Raw genomic sequence first — 22198 nt, forward strand, 5'->3', positions numbered from 1 at the left:
CCCTCCTGGAATTTTGGCTGAAAATGTTTTCACCAAGACTGAATCTTCCTATGTTGCGTGAGGATCAGATGCCGGTCTTGCAGCGAGCTTTTGAATATATTGGAGCGCTCGTTTCTCTGTGCGCGGGAACACTGCCTGTTGATGGGACATGTAGCTTTGGTATTGAACCTTCCCTCGGACTGAAACTTTGGAGCTAGCCCCGCAATTACCACGGAGTTTTAATACCTAACTCTGGAGCGGAGAAGCAAAGGAATCCCTCAGTCGATGATATGGTAGGCATTCTTGCGGTGATGTTGTCTCTGGTCTTATCTTCCATAGAGCACTCTTCGCACAGACTCCATATACAGATTTCTTACTGATGAGCTGTGGACACAGAAGGGCGACGGAGATTATGGACATCTGGCCATTCCGCAGTTGATGTTTGGGGCTCATTCGGTTGTGGCAAAGCATGGTTAGCAGCTGCAGTTCCCGCCGCACAATGGTAAGATATATCTCTGGCAAAGCGTTTCGAGACTTTGATGAAGTCACACCTGGGTTGTATTCAATGTGTAAACTTCATTCCATGGGTGTAAATAGTCACGTTATTCGTCAGTGGTGCAAATGGTTCAAATGGCTCTGAGTACTATGGGACTCAACTGCTGAGGTCATTAGTCCCCTAGAACTTAGAACTAGTTAAACCTAACTAACCTAAGGACATCACAAACATCCATGCCCGAGGCAGGATTCGAACCTGCGACCGTAGCGGTCTTGCGGTTCCAGACTGCCGCGCCTTTAACCGCACGGCCACTTCGGCCGGCTTCGTCAGTGGTACACTGGATTGCAAAAGGAACTGGTATAGGCATGCGTATTCAAATACAGAGATATGTAAACAGGCAGAATATAGAGCTGCGGCCGGCAACGCCAATATAACGAGTGTCTGGCGCAGTTGTTAGATCGGTTACTGCTGCTACAATGGGAGGTTATCAAGATTTAAGTGAGTTTGGGCGTGGTGTTATAGTCGGCGCATGAGCGATCGGACACAGCATCTCCGAGGTAACGATGAAGTGTGGATTTTCCCGTACGATCATTTCACAAGTATACCATGAATATCAGGCATCCGGTAAAACATCAAATCTCCGACATCGCTGTGGCCGGAAAAAGATCCTGCAAGAACGGAACCAACGACGACTGAAGAGAATCGTTCCATGTGACAAAGTGCAACATTTCCGCAGACTGCTGCAGATTTCAGTGCTGGGCCGTCAACAAGTGTCAGCGTGCGAACCATTCAACGAACCATCATGGATATGGGCTTTCGGAGCCGAAGACCCACTCGTGTACCCTTTACGACTGCACGACACAAAGCTTTACGCATCCCTGAGCCCGCCAATACTAACATTGGACTGTTAATGACTGGAAAAATGTTGGATGGTCGGACGAGTCTCGTTACCAATTATATCGAGCGGATGGATGTGTATGGGTATGGAGACAACCTCATGATTCCATGGACACTGGATGTCAGCAGTGGACTGTTCAAGCTGGTGGAGGCATTGTAATGGTGTGGGGCATGTGCAGTTGGAGTGATATGGAACCCCTGATACGTCTAAATACGACTGTGACACGTCACACTTACTTAAGCATCCTGTCTGATCACCTGCATCCATTCATGTCCATTGTGCATTCCGACGGACATGCGACACCCCACACGTCGAGAACTGCTACAGAGTGGCTCCAGAAACACCTTCCTGAGTTTAAACACTTCCGCTGGCCACCAAACTCCTGAGACATGAACATTATTGAGCATATCTGGGATGCCTGGCAACGTGCTGTTCAGAAGAGATCTGCACCCTCTCATTCTCTTAAGGACTTATGGGCAGCCCTGCAGAATTCATAATTCCCTCCAGCACCACTTCACACATTAGTTGAGTCCGAATCACGTCGTGTTGCGGCACTTCTGCGTGCTCGCGGCGGCCCTTCGCGATATTAGGCAGTTGTACTAGTTTCTGTGCCGCTTCACTGTATATTGGGCCAAGTATAGTAGCTGGGACTAGCTACAAATTCGAGTTCAGATTCGCGTAACCATTCACACAACAAGCTACTAGAAGTAAATTCTGTTGTTATGGGCAGTTTTGTAAGGTTTCTGTTTGAAATGATAGTGTTTCCCATGAGATAATGTAAGATCTCTGCCCGTACATCGTCTGGACCGGGCGTCGATGTCAGCATATTACACTACTGGCCATTAAAATTGATACGCCACGAAGGTGACGTGCTGCAGATGCGAAATTTAACCGACAGGAAGAAGATGCTGTGATATGCGAATGATTAGCTTTTCAGAGCATTCACACAAGGTTGGCGACGGTGGCGACACCTACAACGTGCTGACATCAGGAAAGTTTCCAACCGATTTGTCATACACAAACAGCAGTTGACCGGTGTTGTTTGGTGAACCGCTGTTGTCATGCCTCGTGTAAGGAGGAGAAATGCGTACCATCGCGTTTCCGACTTTGATAAACGTCGGATTGTAGCCTATCGCGATTGCGGTTTATCGTATCGCAACATTGCTGCTCGCATTGGTCGAGATCCAATGACTGTTAGCAGAATATGGAATCGGTGGTTTCAGGGGGGTAATACGGAACGCCGTGCTGGATCCCAACGACCTCGTATCACTAGCAGTCGAGATGACAGGCATCTTATGACCATGGCTGTAACGGATCGTGCAGCCACGTCTCGATCCCTGAGTCAACAGATGGGGACGTTTGCAAGACAACAACCATCTGCACGAACAGTTCGACGACGTTTGCAGCAGCGTGGACTATCAGCTCGGAGACCATGGCTGCGGTTACCCTTGACGCTACATCACAGACAGGAGCGAGTGCGATGGTGTACTCAACGACGAACCTGGGTGCACGAATGGCAAAACGTCATTTTTTTCGGATGAATCCAGGTTCTGTTTACATCATCATGATGGTCGCATCCGTGTTTGGCGACATCGCGGTGAACGCACATTGGAAGCGTGTATTCGTCATCGCCATTCTGGCATATCACCCGGCGTGATGGTACGGGGTTCCATTGGTTACACGTCTCTGTCACTTCTTGTTCGCACTGACGGCGCTTTGAACAGTGGACGTTACATTTCAGATGTGTTACGACCAGTGGCTCTACCCTTCATTCAATATATGCGAAACCCTACACTTCAGCAGGATAATGCACGACCGCATGTTGCAGGTCCTGTACGGGCCTTTCTGGATACAGAAAATATTCGACTGCTGCCCTGGCCAGCACATTCTCCAGATCTCTCAGCAATTGAAAACATCTGATCAATGGTGGCCGAGCAACTGGCTCGTCACAATACGCCAGTCACTACTCTTGATGAAGTGTGGTATCGTGTTGTAGCTGGATGGGCAGCTGTACCTGTACACGCCATCCAAGCTCTGTTTGACTCAGTGCCCAGGCGTATCAAGGCCGTTATTACGGCCAGAGGTGATTGTTCTGGGTACTGATATCTCAGGATCTATGCACCCAAATTGCGTGAAAATGTTATCACATGTCAGTTCTGGTATAATATATTTGTCCAATGAATACGCGTTTATCATCTGCGTTTCTTCTTGGTGTAGCAATTTTAAGGGCCAGTAGTGTATAATGTTGGTCGATTATGAAATCAAATTATTGTAACTGCTAATGAAGGAGTATCCAGCATTGTAGGAATAGTGCAATTTTTTTTCTAGAAAATGGTTCTTAGGGCCGAACACGGAAATTAATGATTTGTGGTACGTTATGATATGAGGTTTTGTAGTACAGAAAGTAAGTGAAGTAAAGATTTAACAAAGCATGATACGAAGTGTCTTGTAGCGATCCGGCAGCCGGGTTATGTCTCCAGCTTGACATCAACGTCCAGATCAATGTGAATGCCCCTTGGTGTCTCTTACCCACTGCTGGAGGATTCGCTGATAGCGCCTACTGCAGTTCGTAGATCTCACTGTCAGATGACAGAAATACGGCATTAACTGTGTGTGATCTTCCTTGGCGAAGTTGCGTCTCAAGGAGTATCTATACTCCAGAGGCTGCTCATCATGCAAGGTGGAGGGCAAAAGGCATTTATTATTTAAAAATGTTCGTGTACTGTGTTGATTTATGAGACTGAACAGTTTGTTGCGAATAAAACAAGACGGTTTCTTACAACATTCGACTTGAGTGATGAGTTCCTTCAACTAGATCATTCGCAACGGCATGGAAATGTAGATTATGACAAAGCTCCAATAAATGAACGGATATTTTTAAACGGTCTGCAGAAAGAAGGCTACAATAAATTATTTACAAGAACGAGAAACAGAAGCAGTATGTGCTTCATGTTGTATTCGAGAATTGCTGCAAGTCCATGGTATAGAAAAGAATATAAAAAATAAAGATTTGTTAATGAAAATTCGATTTTCTCATCATATTTCCCTCACAGACATTTACGAGTACATAGCAGTGTTACATACTTAATTGTTAACGTTATGTAACAAATATTGGAATTTAGCTGAATGCAATTGGTTGATCACCTACCTGAGTGTAATATTTTTTGAAACAAAAGAAACAGATTTTTTTGTGATTATTCCTTTTTTTCCATATGTAGTTTTCAAGCTGTATAACTCCCGTTTTACTATGGAGTTCAATTACAGAAAACAAATTTTTTCGTACAGTGGAATCAAACTAGATGATACAGCAAAGAAAGAAAGTTAAAAAAGGAGAGCCAGCTAAGAGCCACCGTAATGTACTTGTTCCTTGCGTCTCTCCTAATTATCCCTTCCTCAGACGTTTCTGACAATTTGCAGTACTCGTGAGATGTAATGGTAAAGTAAACAGGAAAAGTTTCGAATTCCTTATGTTGTGTTACATGCGAATGTGGACAGAAAACGTTGTATCATTCTCAGTACAAAAAAATTGTTTGCTGAGTAGCCTTATTTTGTGCAGCAATTTACTACATAAGAGAAATTAGGGTCGTGGGGTGGCTTGTGAAGCATGTATATAGATGGCAGATGTAGTCCAGTGAGATATTCAGTACTAAGTTATGTGTCGCAGTAACAAGAGAATATGAAGAATAAGCAGTGTGTCCACGAGCAACTAAGCAATGCATTTGTCTCTCCGCACTGGCGTAACATACCATCATACAGTAAACTTACATAGTCCTATTAAAACACAGATTCTTCCTGTTTTTCTGGCTCCTGTAACAGATATTTTTCCAGTGAATGTCGCTCCAGACTAGGGTAGGAGACTTGGATACACAAACTTAGGTGTTAAAAAAGATATTTGAAATGAGAACCAAATCGACGTTCTTTTACTATTCTGGACGTTACATGGAAGTCTCAATGATTAATTAATTAATTTATTCATTTTCGTTGATTCATTCTACGAATCACATAAACATAATCGGAAGTTATCAGGGAAGTTATCAGTCTCAGTTGCACATTTTGTAATACATTACATATTTCGATTTCTATGGATCATCTTCAGATCTAAAACAGTACACTTTCACTGACAAACCCGTGCTAATCCTAAAGCAGTCATGCACATACCCTTCCATTCACGTTAGCAAGTTTATGGAAACGTATTTCCCGAAATCTGAACAGCTACTAAGCACGGATTGTTCTTAAGTGAAAATGCTCGCAACACTGTTAAGTTTATCGGTGTCTACTGCACTCAAGTTTTTAGTCACCGATCTGATCAATATGCCACGCGGAATTACTATCTTTATTCATATGTAAAATTATTTAAAAAATCCGTACTTTCAAAAAAAAAAAAAAAAAAGAACACCAGAATGAATATGCTTTTACTTTAAAACACTTTTGACCCTGGGCTCGGACTCAGACTGCTGTAAGCATTCTCTATCTCCAAGAGAAAAGACGCAGAAAGAATACTCCATTCTGATTGGTCGATTTTCTTTGAGACCAATAGAAAAAAATTATTCTCCCGCGTTAGTCCGCGCTTTTCATGACTAACCAATCAACAAATAACACTTTCGAACTGTACTTTCTCTCAAAATAAATATTTAATCATCTGATATTTTGTTTATACTTATTAACTATTTTCATTTGCACTCGAATTAGTTTTCCTTTTACTATAAACTTACTTAACATATTATGATACAAAATTCCCCATCATACAACTTCATCAGTAGAACAGTGATCTACATATTTACTGTACACCACATTTACGCATCATTCACACTACTAAAAGCATATACAGAACGTAACAAACATAAATAAACAAAAAAGCCTTCAAGAAATAAACAGGGCAATTCACGAAAACATTCTCTTGGCCTGTTTCTTGAATGTCTCTCTGCACTACTGCACTCTGGTGGATGAAAATTAGAACTACGTACTCGACTGCACACGCTTCAGACCATCTGCCTTTGTGCAGGCACGAGTCATTCTCCCGATACACAAGCTCCAGACAGGAGCGATACAAGGCGCCACGCCTCACAACGGATGTCTTTTTCCTGTTTACCGTTTAAGCTATTTGTAGTTGTGAAATTGGCCTTCCTGGAAGAACGGTGGAAAATTTTGTATTTCTGCAGCTGGTAAAGACGTCTTCAAAAAACTGCATTGAAAGTAGTACAAACGTGAAAATTTTATATCGCTATAACCTGACATTTTTGCTTTAGAATAAAGTAATGCAGTATAAATGTATTGTATTTCTACCATTATCATAATAGTAATTTTATAAAATCTTTAGCCCGCATCTCGTGGTCGTGCGGTAGCATTCTCGCTTCCCACGCCCGGGTTCCCGGGTTCGATTCCCGGCGGGGTCAGGGATTTTCTCTGCCTCGTGATGGCTGGGTGTTGTGTGCTGTCCTTAGGTTAGTTAGGTTTAAGTAGTTCTAAGTTCTAGGGGACTGATGACCATAGATGTTAAGTCCCATAGTGCTCAGAGCCATTTGAACCATTTTTAGCCATAAAATCTTTATTTCAGGACAGAGTATGTAATATTCGTGGCTGCTTTAAAATATCCTGTTCTTTCATAAATAAATACACAATTTAAAGGAGCATTTATCTACGGATTTCTACCAACTAAAGTTCAATGCTCAGTCTCAACAACAAAGTAACTTGATTCAATTGTTAAAACCAGTCAGGTGAAGAGATGAAACTGATGCCACATTTTAGAGGAAGTGTACATTTCGTTATTAATTACCCACTTAAAGTAAAAATTTTGAACTTTGTCTGAAAACGTTGTGTGATGCATCTGCAGTTACACCTCGATGCATTTAGATACTTCAGAATATACAGAAATCTAAAATTAGCAGTCCATGTGATAACCACTGTAAACATTGAAATCGTCCTGATGCACTGACGGATGATATTGGAGCACACATTAAATGTCTACCGAAGGAGTCCAGCCAGTTCAGTAGACAAAAGTCTCAGACCTCGTACCCATCGCCCGATTCAGCTGTAAGTAACGCCTGTAGGCTTTTGAAGGACGCGTATCTAAGTAGTCCAGCTAGTGAACACATGTATAGAGATACTTTTAACTCTGAATTCAGTTTAAAATTTACTACTTACGAATCATATACGTGTTAATATTTTGATGACCTTATTGCTGCAGATGATGAGGGAAAGAGACAAAAAATTCAGTTAGAAAGTAATCTCCACTATTTGAAAGTAAAATCAGCATACAAAACATTGCGTACCGCATATTGCATCTCTAGAAACCAAGTTCAACAAAGACTGCAGTGCTCTGTGTGTAGACACGCAGCAAATTTTATCGTGCCCTACATTACGACATTCGGGTATGTATTATCAGGGGCAACTTACACAAGTAACCCTGCTCTCTTCAATAGAGGTGAAGGGGAAACTACAATGCACTTCTCGTGTCATGAACATGGGAATCAGCTGAAATTACCTCAGTATGTTTCATGTATGAAAGTCTTGAAGTGATAAAGGCGATTAATTGTTTGGCGTGATCGTTTTGTAGTGCACAACAACAAATGAACAATGGTACTTTTGTACATCTACGTTGGTCCGGCAGGGTGTTTCACTACAGGGAGAGCAAGATTTTATGGTTTTGGGCACAGCTTCCAGCACTACGACCATGCTTTTGCAGTACTTAAGAAAAAACTGAGAATACGGAATGTCCCGATTCCCTCTGAATGTATGTAATAGCTGAAGTTTGTTGAAGTACACCTTTTATTATAGGGGAAATGATCCAGTTGTTCTCAACGGTATTAAGTTGATTGTAGTTTGGTTGAGCATCTAGTTATCTTGTAGGGGGGCTGTTTCTACAGTTCACTGTTGGACAAATCACATGGTGTTTCTAAGGAATTTTTCAGTTTCTAACTTTGAGAATAACTATTCGATGCGTAATAGTATGGCTGCGACGAACGAAATTAATTAGAAACTTTTCACTGACTCTTTCCGTTTGGTTTCACTGGATGTTAAGGATCTATGATCCAATCGATCGAAATAATCAGAAAAAATACCTTGTACACAGTAAAATTTCAGTTCAAGAGAGCACTGAATTCACTGAACTTTTACTGATGATTACATGTTTTAACTATTTCACTTTTAATAATATGCTTTATATGCAAAACAATGTTTCAGCCGTGGGGTCCAGCATTTCAGGGACTATGTTTGACCTTTTGATCAATGACCTAGAAGATAAAGTTTTATAGTCTGCTCAAGCCATCATGGGTTTCTTATAAACGTTATTTAGACGATACGTTGTCGCTTATTGATAGTCCTGAGGAACACATAGAAGATACAGCAAAAAAGTTCAGTAACACCCACAGAAACATTGAGTTAACTATGTAGCACGAAACTGACGGCAATATGCAATTCTATTTTAACATTAAATGTAGGGAAATGAGCACGCGTTAACCGTTTACAAGAAACCGACAGCAGCTTATGCTGTGATTCCTAATGATTCATGCCATCCACAGACTCATAAATAAACTGCCTCCCGTAATTCAGTGCCCAGGGCAGTCAACATGCCTATGACTGAGTTGGAAAGATAGACGGAGCTTAACACCATTAAGACGATAGCCATTATTGTTGCACAAAGGTAATAAGAACAGAAAGAATAAACTTAATGACAAAAATGAAAAGGGTCACTATGCCGTATTATAGAACAGTCTTGCAAAAGATCGCAAACATTTGTAAACCAGAATGAGATTTTCACTCTGCAGCGGAGTGTGCGCTGATATGAAACTTCCTGGCAGATTAAAACTGTGTGCCCGACCGAGATTCGAACTCGGGACCTTCGCCTTTCGCGGGCAAGTCCTCTACCAACTGAGCTACCGAAGCACGACTCACGCCCGGTACTCACAGCCCAAAGCTGTGAGTACCGGGCGTGAGTCGTGCTTCGGTAGCTCAGTTGGTAGAGCACTTGCCCGCGAAAGGCAAGGCTGTGAGTACCGGGCGTGAGTCGTGCTTCGGTAGCTCAGTTGGTAGAGCACTTGCCCGCGAAAGGCAAAGGTCCCGAGTCCGAGTCTCGGTCGGGCACACAGTTATAATCTGCCAGGAAGTTTCATTTTTAAACCACATGGTATTAAAAGAGCGCTCCACACAAACAGCCTAGTGCGTTGTAACCTGAAGCACGCTGTCAGTTAGAAGGTAAATAAGTTCGAAAGGTTTGGAATTTATAAAATTCAGCGCGCATCCTGTGATGTAAAGCATATTGGACAGAGAGTAAGAATATTTTCAGTATGAAGGAGCATAATGATACTTTCATACTAGGTAATTTTGACACATCAGATTTTGCGAAGCATGTGTTCGCAACGGGCCATCTCCTTCAGGGAACAAAAGAAGACTTGTAAATCTTGGACAGAAAGGGAGGACACTCAACTTCCTGGAAGAACTGGACATAGTCGTTCATGAAAAGAAACACTGCAACATTGTGAATGTGCACGGTTATTACTACGGAATGAGATTTCTTAATGCTTTTGTAGAATTATTTTTAGGCAGATCTCACATGTTTATAAACATGCAATGCCTTCTTGACAAAGTAGCCGAAAGCTGACGACCATAGACACAGGAGATGAGGAAACTGCAGGCGACCAACAGAACAGCATTATGGTTGACACAGTAGATGCGCTTACGCAGCAATACCGCGGACACGTCAGTTAGCAACAACCTCTGCATAAGCGTTGTCTTGACGCTCTTCGAGCCAAAGCGCAGATCAATAGGACGCGGCCTGGAGCAGTGTGCTGTGTGTGAGGGGACAGACACTGGCAGAAGTCGATTTTAATGTAAGGCGAGGACACAGATTCCAATGTGTATTTATTCTTTTGTATCCCGCCTGGAAGGCGGCGCGTGGGTACTGGGTAGGAGCAGGAAAAGGTTGTAAGGTGTCAGGCAAATCCAACACCTTCCATGAAAACCCTGACATGATAAGCAAATTCAGTAGTATGTCACATAGCTCCGAATAAATCGTGACATTAAATTAACCAAAGTAATACGAGTAACGAGTGAGCAAATGGAATACCACAGACTAACACAAGAATGCCTTAATGCATGTCATACCTTCCCACCGTGAGACAGACGCATTTCCGAGGGGAGAAACGAGAGCAGAAGCCGAGAGCAGAACCGTGTTAAGCGAGAAGGCCCTACAATAAGGGATGGACACCCACGTTGCCAGCTAACCGCTACGACTACACCGCCCGCAAGTTTTTAGCGTGAGACTTTTTCGCGTCTCTGTTACGTTAGGACCACCCCCCAGCCCATGTTAAAAGCTAGAGCCCTCCAGAAGAACAGTATAGATCTTACGATAACACAAAAAGGGCTACACCACCCGCAAGTTTTAGTGTGAGACTTTTTCGCGTCTCTGTTACGTTAGGACCCCTCCCCCCCCCCCCCCCCCCCCCCAGTCCATGTTAAAAGCTAGAGCCCTCCAGAAGAACAGTATAGATCTTACGATAACGCTAAAAGTACCACACCAGCTACAAGTTTTAGCGTGAGACTTTTTCGCGTCTCTGTTACGTTGCAAACTTTAAAAACATTGCCCCACCACGAAAAGTATAACGTTTCTCATTGGATAGACAGAATTTTTGTAGGCGGAGCTTAAGGGTAACATTGAGACCCTGATTGGTCAGGGAAAACACAGCCAGATAGTTTTTTTTAAACCAACTTCGGTAAATTGTAGTAAGGAGAAGTTAGGAGAGAGTTGCTTCCGAGACGGTGAGGTGAGCGGAGCTTTGCTGCTCGCCGCCCCCTGACGAACACCGACAAGGTAATGAACGCACGCGATGCTGCATAACAGCGCATAAAGCTTCACTCAGAACTACAGAAGTCTCATCTGTTACACCCCCTTTTCGCGTAATACTAGTGTCGATCGTCAGTTAAAGCTCATGGTGTTCACATTTGCCACTTGAAGTAAAAATCTGAAACGCGATGATTTTTCTGTTATATAGTTATTGAGAAGCCATATCAGCCACTGTAATTTACGACAAGTTAGATAAGTAATTAAAGATAATTGAGGGTCACTGTAGACCATTTTGATAGTTTTCTCTATTGTGAAACTTAATTTAAACCTAGATTATAGACGTGATGTGGCATAGGTCATCCTTCGATCCATTGTAGAACTTGGAAACCCATTCAGGGAATATTTGTTCACATTTTTGTTGAACGCAGTTGGTTTTTACCATCCTGTATTAAAACATTTTCTTTTATCAATAGTGCAATTTATAAACGATGTTTTGTGAGTAGAATAAAATTTCCAGTGGTAAACTTAACTGCTTTTTCGACGTTATTTTACCAGCTAGCTAAAAATAGGAAAGCCTTGAACCACTTCCACTAAATTTAGTTAGTATTAAGATTCCTTTACAGGGAGTGCAGTGGAGCTGACGCTGAAATCATTAAGTATTTGGTTATATCATCGCTAGTCTCACTGAACTCTTCTGAATTCTACATGTCATGTGTGGTCTGACGTCTCCTTACCAGCAACAGGTCCCAGGTTCAAACTAGTCAATTCCCTAAAAAACACGCTCAGAGCGTCGTTGCGCGAAAGTGGTAGGGAGACACGATATAGAACAAACAGACACCACGCAGAATGTTTAGAAGGTGAAAATCTCTCGGTAGTGCAGTGTGAATTAAAACCACCTTTACTTTAGCAATAAGAATAATACATAACTTTGCCCTTAGGTGCGAAGCTGAAGCGAAGTTTCCCAGCCAGCTGCTCTGGATGAAATGGGTGGACTCTGCAGTGGAGCTCGTAGATCTCAACAGCGCCGGCTAGAGGGCGCTGTCGTCGGTGTCGGTCGTAGTGCCAACCTAATAACTTTCAATCGCCGTGGCATCGTTGCTATCGATACCACATGTTCCATTTTATTTTGGGAACGCTCAACTGTTAGACTTATTAGAGCTTCAAGTTCATGTGATAAATTTTAGAACCTATTGACGAGAGCATCGTCTCTCGAAACGCGTTGTTGAGTTGTGTGTGTACAAAAATTATGGTTGAATGCTACCAATATATTATTTCTGTACATGGATGAATATCGCTGCATATGACACAAATGCAGTGTATGTGCAGCTTGGTCAAAATATCGTTCACCTTTGATACGCCACTGTCCTGCTAAAACCAAAAGAGGAAATCAAGTTAACAACCCTATATCACTCATGGGATTTCCTGTGTTGTGTTAGGAGCTGTTTCCTCTATCGACAGCGAAAAAGGACTTCTTTGGGGTATGTAAATACCTCGACGTACAGAACAGGGAATTTTATGTGAACTTACCTTGTGAGTGAACAGTTCAAACTATTTATCCTTTGTATAAATTCCGCTAGGTTAATATTCTTGTCTTTTTTTAGTTTGGAGGTTAATTAAATGAATACATTGTATTACTTTAATATGCCTGATAATATATTCTGTTAATACATTCCATTGTTTTTGCCTTAGTGACAAAAAATTAATATTTTTTTTACACTGAACTTTAGTTTACAACGTACTTTTACAAGATATACAACGTTCTTACGCAGAATGCTACACAGATTTTAAGATAGCTTTCTAAGTATTGTAAAATGTACAAAATACATCTTGCTATTGTATAACATTTACTTAGTTGCTCGATTTTACATAATAAATAAATAGTATCAAAGGAAAACACCAGTAATTTTTATTTGCTGGAAAATTATGAAATTGTGGAATACAAGTTTCTTTGAAGGGGGTGTTCAAGTGTATAAATGTGGAATTCATTTACACAGTTGTGCCAGCAACCTAACGTGTCTGTGGAAAAATCTCACATCAGAGTACTGTGTTTAGCAACTGTGGTCATTGTCTTAAACCGGTATCTGACGGACCAGACATCAACTTAAAAACTTGACAGCAGTTGCAAAACACGTGAGGTTCTGACACAGATACGATTGTTTGTTGAAGCAACTACATAAGTAAATATTATAATTATGTATAATTATTTTCTGCTTGTAAAATAACAAACACTACACACTTCTACATACTTTGTTTCAGATCTAAAGTTGATCCACAGAGATGTCATGTATCAAAACTGTGTAACTGAGAGTGAAGAATAAATAAGAATTGCTTTGAATATCAATACATTTGCTTTTCTCTTTTTTGTCAGCTGTAGCCATAATCGGAACTATTTTCAGAGTCGTTAGAGAAATCTTAGGTGAGACATCTTGCGAATACCCTGGATCAGGGCTTCCCAACCTTTTCAGCTGGCGGACCCCCTCTTCAATTGAAAATCCATGGTGGACCCCTAGTCAGCCAAGAGCACAGTAACTTTAAATTTCAGAGCGAAACCCATGGGGACTGAAAGCTTCTTAATGCAAGTGCCATGTTCCCAAAGAACCCCCCCCCCCCCCCTCCCCACGAGGTATCAATAGTCTTCGGCTTAGAGATGAATGAAAACAACTTGAAATTAACGATCCAATTTTAATTCCCACTGTATCCAGACACTTACTAGTGGATTTACACCCTTTGTTCAACACACTATAGCTTGATTAAAATTACTTGGTAATTGACATTTCACACGTTGGAGCTGCCTTCCTCCAAGAGCAATCAACGTCACGTCCAGACTGTTCGCTGTTGACAAGCTGCCACTTGTGGTCTGTTCACTTCCACCGTTTGGCTGCTGTTGGGTGTTCAAATGTATCTAACGTCTATGGGACTCGACTGCTGGGGTCATCAGTCCCTAGTCTTACACACTATTAACCTAAGTTTAACTTCCGCTAAGGACAAAACACACACACACACAGACACACACACACACACACACACACACACACACACACACACATGCCTGAGGGAGGACCCGAACCTCCGGGAGCGGCCGCGCAATCCACGACGACATGGCGCCTAAGACTGCACGGCCATTCCGCGCGGCTGTGAAGAAAAGAGGAAAAGAGGCAGGCCCATGATTCGAGATACAAACACATCACGAAAGAAAAGAGGCCAAGGGAATTCCTTTAAAGGGCTATTGTGACATCTGTGGTGCAATGTGTGGGAATACATTCACCTAGTTTACATGTGTTTCCAAAACCGGATTTCGTAAGCCGATGTCCCAGTTCCGCTTTCGGTTGGTCAGGTAAACACTTCAAAATCGATTCTGGAAATCTGCTTTTATGAAGCCATTTTCCAGTTCAAAAAATGGTTCAAATGGCTCTGAGCACTATGGCACTTAACATCTAAGGTCATCAGTCCCCAAGAACTTAGAACTACTTAAGCCTAACTAACCTAAGGACATCACACACATCCATGCCCGAGGCAGGATTCGAACCTGCGACCGTAGCAGTCCCGCGGTTCCGGACTGCAGCGCCTAGAACCGCACGTCCACCGCGGCCGGCCATTTTCCAGTTCCACAATCGATTTTCGTGCCCGTGTAAACAGCTCCAAAAGTCTAGTTTTCTTACGTCTTTGCGTGTCTACTGAACGGCAGCTGTCAGTCCGTAGCCGGCAGCTAGCACGCGGGTTTGCAACAGTGTACTGTCAGTTGGTAGCTGGCAACTGGCAGGCGGCGTGGTAACAGTTTAGCCACAGCTGACAATTTCAACTACTACTTTGACACTATATCGTGGCAGTCAGCCTCGACTGTAAACAAATTAGGAAAACAAACAAACAGACTCTCTTATTTCTATATAAGAAGACAAATCATTTCACAGAACGTAAGACTTTTTATCTCAAAGTAAACAATTCTGACAGAGGAGGTTTACCTTTTACAAGGCGGCACATGAAAAGTCCTCATTTGTTTACGCTCGCAGCCAGTTGCCACAATATAGTGTCAGAGTAATAGCAAGTAATTGTAATTGAATTATAGGCAGGCCATATTTTTAACTGAGAGGACAGAATATATTATTAAGAAAAGAAATTCGCTTTCTAGATGATTTTAATTTTCGTAACAAAAATATCAATGCCAGCAGAATTCAATTAATAATTATTTTGTAAATGATAGAAGACAAACAAAATTCCTACAGAGTTATAGTTCAGGTACGTTCACTGAGCATCTATGAAGAAAAATGCTTTCTGCTTTACTATAGATGAGTCTGTAGGAATAGTAATGGAACCCTAATCTGATGGTTGAGGGTGCTTATGCTGACACAGTTTTGAAAAGTTGGGTTCAGTTCTTTACAACTGGAGACGGATGTCTGGTTCCGCATCTAGACAGCTTCAGTACTTAGTTTTGTTGGCAGCATAGATCGAGAATCCAGATTCACACATGTATGTTGTGGCAAACGGAAGAAGTACACGTTTGGCCTTTTCAGCAAGGGGGTAGTATTTCTTGTTATCCAAACGGATCCAAAAGTGTGAGTAACCGTCAATGTCAAAACTTGATTTCATGGTAGGGTCTGTGGCAATTTCTATCAACAACTCATATTCATTTGATGATTGAATGTTCGGCTTTTTGGATACATTGAATGGGTTGACCACCCATTCGTATTTCTGCAGCTTCTCATCTTCAGCTTTTGGGAAATAATGCTCGAACAATGACATCAAGCTTCAGAGATGTTCCAGGATTTGATGAAACAAACTCTTCCCCAGCGCCAATGTTTTGTTTTTCAAAAACTCCTACAGAAGAGGGAAACACTCAACCTCCCCCTCCTCGACACTCCCTGCACAAAAATTGATTTTCCTCTTGAATGCTCGAACTTTGTCGATAGCAGTGAACTTTGTTCCACTTTGCCCCTGGAGTGAAATATTCATTTCGTTCATTTTGGAGAAAATATCTGACAAATAGGCAAGTATACACTGCCAATTTTCGTCATTAATAAGGTCTGTTAATCTGGTGTTATGCTCCAATCTTAATTCGTACAACCGAGATAATGCATTCCCACGTGAGAGCCACCTCACTTCTGTGTGGAGAGGCAGGGAATGATGAAGGCTTCCCATATCTTCACACAGTATTGTTAAAAGTCTTGACTTCAACAGCCATGATTTTATGTAGTTAATGATTTGAGTGGATTCGTCTAAAACTTTCCTGAACGAAACAGGCATTTGTTTCGTAGCTAAAGCGTATCTGTGGGGAGCACAATGACTACTGTTGCAAATCATGGCGTTTTCTTTTATTTTCTTTATCGCTCCGACTGTAGGACCCGTCATAGCTTTTGCACCATCTGTGCACACATCTATGCAATTAGACCATGAAACTTCGTTAGCCCTTAAAAAAAATCATCCAATAGACGGAATATTTAAGCACCTGTTGTGTTGGCAGGTACTGGTCTGCACAATAAGAGGTCCTCCTCAAAACATCCAGAATATTCATAACGGACAAAAGCTAATAAAATCGCTAATCCTGCAACATCAGTGGACTCATCTATCTGCAGAGAAATGAATTGTGTTGGATGCGAGAAACAAGAGTGGTTCACACACATGGCTCTGAGCACTATGGGACTTAACATCTGTGGCCATCAGTCCCCCAGAACTTAGAACTACTTAAACCTAACTAACCTAAGGACATCACACACATCCATGCCAGAGGCAGGATTCAAACCTGCGACCGTAGCAGTCACGCAGTTCCGGACTGAGCGCCTAGAACCGCGAGACCACCGCGGCCGGCAAACAAGAGTGTCTTTCACATCATTTGACATGTCAACATTGCGTCTCTTGACAGTATTGTTTGACAATGGGACCGAAGATACAAGCTTTACTGCCTTTTCGTCTAGCATGCAAGAAACAATATCATTAACACACGGCTTTATGAGATTTTCTGCAATGGTGTGAGCTTTGCCTGTTTTTGCCACTCGATAACTAACCAAGAACGAAGCTTTTAATGAATTTTCATTAATTGTTTTTGCAATGTTGAGAAGCAGCTAGTTCAGCACTCTTCCTTTTGAAAAAAATCGATGTCTTTAGCCTGGAAATCCGGGTGAGTATCTTCAAAATGGCGGCGCAATTTAACTGGAACCATTGAACTGTTTGGAAGGACTCGCACACTCTGATCTTTACCCTCCTTTGTCTCCACAAAGCCCATTTCTAAATATCTTTCGTTGTACTTACGCATCTTGGTTATTCCGCTTCCACAGGATATTGCAACCAATGGAGTACTTGCACCGTTTACACATAATAAATCCGGCTTTGGAGCTTCTTGTGATTGTTCTTCCTTTGGTCGTCCTCCCTCCTCATTCATTTCAACTGGAAACTTCTCTTGTTGGGGAAGCGATGGAGAAACTGCACCCTTCTTCAATGATTCTGACTTCAGCCACCGATCCATATTAGAAGTAATGAACAGGTCAAAAATCGATTTATGAAATAGGTAGTGCACTGACAAAGCAAGTTTAACATTTAATGAGGCCCGGGGCCGCACACGTGCCAGCGAACGCTGTGATTGGTCTACAAAGCTCGCTCCGCGCCTGCGTAAAAGGTTTCAGCGCATCTAGCGCCGTGAGCCGGCGCACAATCGACCCCCATATTGTTGCGAAACAGTCGATCAGAGAAGCCGCATTCTCTGGCACTAAACTGTGTATGCGTTCTCACTTGGAAACCGCAAAGGCTGCTTGGGAATACGACCTGATGTAAAAGTACACATGTTTTTCACACGAAAAAAGTGATCAATTTTATTTTTACATTTTTATTCAATAATTCTACTTATTATTTTACACGATTTGGTGAAAGGTGGCCGCAGACCCCTAAGGGGTCCGCGGACCACACGTTGCCGTAAGATTAGTTTGACAGGTTGTTAGCACGTCACCAGTAGCAATGTTCTACGTGAAACTAGTCCGTTTCCTCTCTCGTTACAACGTAGCCACTCGCACCTTGTTCAGACATTTCTCTTTGGTTAACACACTCACGCTTCTTTGCAGCAGTCAGCAGCAAGGAAACAGTTTTGTGAATCGTGTCGTAGGACATTGCTACAGAGCTGTCAACTGCAGAAAGCGACCTTGACTGCATGTGCGGAGAGGACGTCGGCAGCGATGCGAGGAAAATAATGTGGTAATGGGTTTCGCGCTACAAGATGACGTCAGAGCTTCCCGGCGTCGAAAATAGCAGGTATATACTCTGCGGGGAAGAACACCACGGCAGTTAGTCGCAGCTCGTGCCGAGAGGTGTCTCCCGCTTCGCTGTATCCTCTCTTGTAAGTAATCTTATCGACTGCTGATAGCTACGTAGCACCGCATTGCTACTTGTTAACCACACGGGCATTGCGCACCATGGCGTAAAGGTAAGTTAGTTAAACTGTTGAGACATAACTTTGAGACATAACTTTGCCAAAACAAACTGTGTGGCAAACTGCATTCTCGCGACTGAAGCGAGCCCAGTATCGGGAATGCAGGCGAGTTTCTCTTCTTCCTCTATCTCCTCGTTGCGGATAGCCGAATCACTCGTTTTCTCGATATATTTAACGCGGAATGTACATAATGCAGCTGAGAGAAATTAAGTGTCACCTGCACGATAAAGTCCGAGCAGTATTTGTTGGATATCGAGTCTACCTATCATGCAAAACACATGTTTTTCATATAGTCCGAAACACGTTTCAGCATCTTTGTGCCATAGTCAGTGACGTTTCTTTATTCAAATCTCTGAAATGTGAAGATGTTCAAGTGACGAGTAATCTACGAAAATTAGGTCTAAAACTGATTTTGTTTGTTGTTGTCTTAATGTTAGATTCACATTGTACAGTTATGCAGGACCCTCTGTATAATATGTGGTCGTGGTAGCTTCTCATCTGCAACTAAATTATGTTAACATGAAATTTGTTAGTGAGTTAACGAAGCACTTTATATCTAAACTTAATTTGTTGTGTGGAAATATTTCGTGCCTGTACTTTACGAATACATAGTTTAGCTTTGTTAATCCTTTCTAATCTGCGATCCCATGAGTTACTGAGAATCACAAGTACTACACGCGTTTTGCATAAATCTCCTTTGTAAATAACACTTTCAACTTTGCCAAAACAAACTGTGTGGCAAACTGCATTCTCGCGACTGAAGCGAGCCCAGTATTGGGAATGCAGGCGAGTTTCTCTTCTTCCTCTATCTCCTCGTTGCGGACAGCCGAATCACTCGTTTTCTCGATATATTTAACGCGGAATGTACATAATGCAGCTGAAAGAAATTAAGTTATGTCTCAGTGCAATGGTCGGCCTCTCTAGCAGAGTGGTGAACGCGACAGACCCTAATGTGGGGGGCTAGGTTCGATTCCCTGTACGGCTAGGGAGTTTTCCTTGCTCGTGGTGCCGAAAAGCTGCCTGATTGAGAGGTGGCGGCTCCAAGGTCGAAACGTCGACAACGAAAAATTCCTTACCGATTGATGCCGTGCTTGTGGAGTGTTTTAGCATCTGTCATTGGCTGATAACAGCGATTAGATCTTTCTGTGCTTGTAATAATTAGGAATCTGTCAAACACATAAGAGGAGAGGAACAGAAGATAAACATCTCGAGTACATCTACTAGTTATATGATGATGAAGTCCCATACTCCTTCACACTGCATAGGGGAACGATGCGGGAGACCCTCACCGCTGTACTAGGCAAGGTCCTAGTGGAGGTGGTTTGCCATTCCGTTCCTCCGACCGTAATGGGTATGAATGATGATGATGAAGACGACACAACAACACCCAGTCACCGTCAGGCAGGTCAAAATCCCTGACCCCGTCGGGAATCGAACCCGTGACCCCGTGCTCGGGAAGCGAGAACGCTACAGCGAGACCACAAGCGGCGGACATCTACTAAATAGAAGGCTTGGTGATATATCTTACATTATAACTGGTTGCTTTACAAGTTTATTATCATCCAGTTTTTTAGTATGACTACGGCTTAAGCTCTAAGAAACCAGACATGAATTCAGCGATAACTGCACCAGTGAAATAACTACCACCCTGTCACAGAAACGAACAAAATATATTCTCCTCTTCAGTAAGCCTCTCTATATACACAGCTAAGGACCAGGCAACCAAGGCAGCTGTAAAACATGGAATTTCAAAAGTTTAAAACTTTGCTGTGCTAAGTAGAAGTGCCTTACAAAAATTGGCGTTTGGCTGCAAGTGGACTCAAGCAAATACGTTAACATTTAATAGTTCTTTTGAATGCATTTTGGAGCACCAAAGCTAAGCATCAAGATGTTACATTAATATGCATAAAGGCTCATTGTGGGACCCAACATTTGGAAACAGTGAATGCTTTAGCGAAGTATAATGTTACGAAAGGCAGTTTCCAAGGCGTACTACAACAGTCACTATGATGCTCCTGGGATGTGCGTGTTATTAAAGCCACCTCCACAGGATAAAAGCTAAAGGCGTCATTTTGAAATGTGATAAGTACAGAAATGAGTAGGAATACTTGTACAGCCAACTTCAGAAAACGCTTACCCCACTTCAGTTTCCGTCTTACCGTACTGAAATCATTACAGCATTTACATAACATTAGCCTCCTATTTAAACATAGTTTATAAATGAGTTACTGATCTCCCACCATTCCAATATCAACGCCTCTAAAAAAATCTGTGCAAAGGACCTCCACGAATTTTCATTATTAATGTAACACCATGTTTCAAAACATGTTAGTACGTTTGTAGTTTAGTGTGTTGTGGTGAATCATTGTTGTGATTTATGTTTATTCTACCAGTATTTGTTTAAAAAACTGGCTGTTTCGTTTGACTGACAGAGGCTTACAAATAAGTAAGAACGTTTCCAGAACAAATTTTCATTCTGCAGCGGAGCGTGCGCTAATATGAAACTTCCTGGCAGACTAAAACTGTGTGCCGGACCGAGACTCAAACTATGGACCTACGCAAAATGTTAGCACAGTTTTTATTAATAGATCTATTACGATTTTTCCTTTAATTGACTAGTGCCAGATATTTTAGCCATACACCAGGTCTAGACTACTTGTCTCCATCAGGTTGTGTCAAGATGCCTAAATGTTCTGGTTTTTAGAAAGAAAACTAAATTCTTAGTTATGTGAGGTTTCAACGTATAACTTTTTACATTTGTAGCACCGTAAAAGTATCTGTACTTTATTTCAATATCGTATTCCTAATCTAACATACCGTGTCGCACCATATTATGAAAAGCGTTCACACGGCCTACTTGATGATGCATTCAATTTGAAGTTCAAACCTCAGAAAATAGAGAAATGGAATTTGTCTTACGTCTTCTTCTTCAGTAGCTCTACAGCCCTTGGTGAGCCTTGGCTTCTTCAACGATCTTCCTCCACATTTCTCGGTTACTTGCTGCTCTTTTCCACGCCCGGACTCCCATATTGCTGATATCCATTATTACCTCATCGATCCATCTTCTTCTAGGTCTCCCTTTCCGCCTAACTGAATGGATCATACCTTTCATCATTTTCTTTGGAATTCTATCCTCTTCCATTCTCTCCAAGTGTCCTAGCCATCGTATTCGCTGAGATTTCACAAATTTTACTATGTCCCTGCCTTGTATTAACTCTTGTAATTCGGCATTGTAGCGTATTCTCCAGCCTTCTTCCTCCCTTATTGGCCCATAGATTTTGCGTAGTATTTTCCGCTCAATACTTCTTAGAGCATTTTTATCGTGTTCTGTCAACGTCCATACCTCTGAGCCGTATGTGATAACTGGGCGGACTAGGGAATTATATATTAGCAGTTTAGTTTTTCTTGTAAAAAGGCTATTTTTGAAAAGCTGCATATTTGCAAAGTAAGCTCTGTTTCCTGCTTGTATTCTTTCCCTTATAGCCTTTCCAATACTGTTATCATTTGTTATTAGGGGTCCCAAGTAGTTGAAAGAGGACACTCCATTGAAGCATTTCCCATTGATGTTTAGGTTTTTAGGGGTTCTTCTGGCCTCAGATTATGACATTACCATATATTTTGTTTTGTTTTCATTTACTA

At 42.0% G+C, this 22198-nt stretch overlaps 1 protein-coding gene across 4 annotated transcripts in view; it reads left to right on the forward strand.

Annotated features, from left to right (window-relative positions):
- The first annotated feature begins 18400 nt into the window (after positions 1-18400).
- The window catches only part of LOC126458530 (leukocyte elastase inhibitor-like), a 142281-nt gene continuing 138483 nt past the window's right edge, over positions 18401-22198 (forward strand). For 3 of the 4 annotated variants that reach the window (XM_050095634.1, XM_050095635.1, XM_050095636.1), the window contains exon 1: positions 18401-18466. The gene's annotated coding sequence lies outside the window, so the exon portion shown is untranslated. Of the gene's footprint in view, positions 18554-22198 lie in introns of all 4 variants that reach the window. The other variant, XM_050095637.1, reaches the window with a different exon arrangement.

The sequence above is a fragment of the Schistocerca serialis genome, chromosome 2 (assembly GCF_023864345.2).
Source record: "Schistocerca serialis cubense isolate TAMUIC-IGC-003099 chromosome 2, iqSchSeri2.2, whole genome shotgun sequence".
Lineage (NCBI taxonomy): Eukaryota > Metazoa > Arthropoda > Insecta > Orthoptera > Acrididae > Schistocerca > Schistocerca serialis.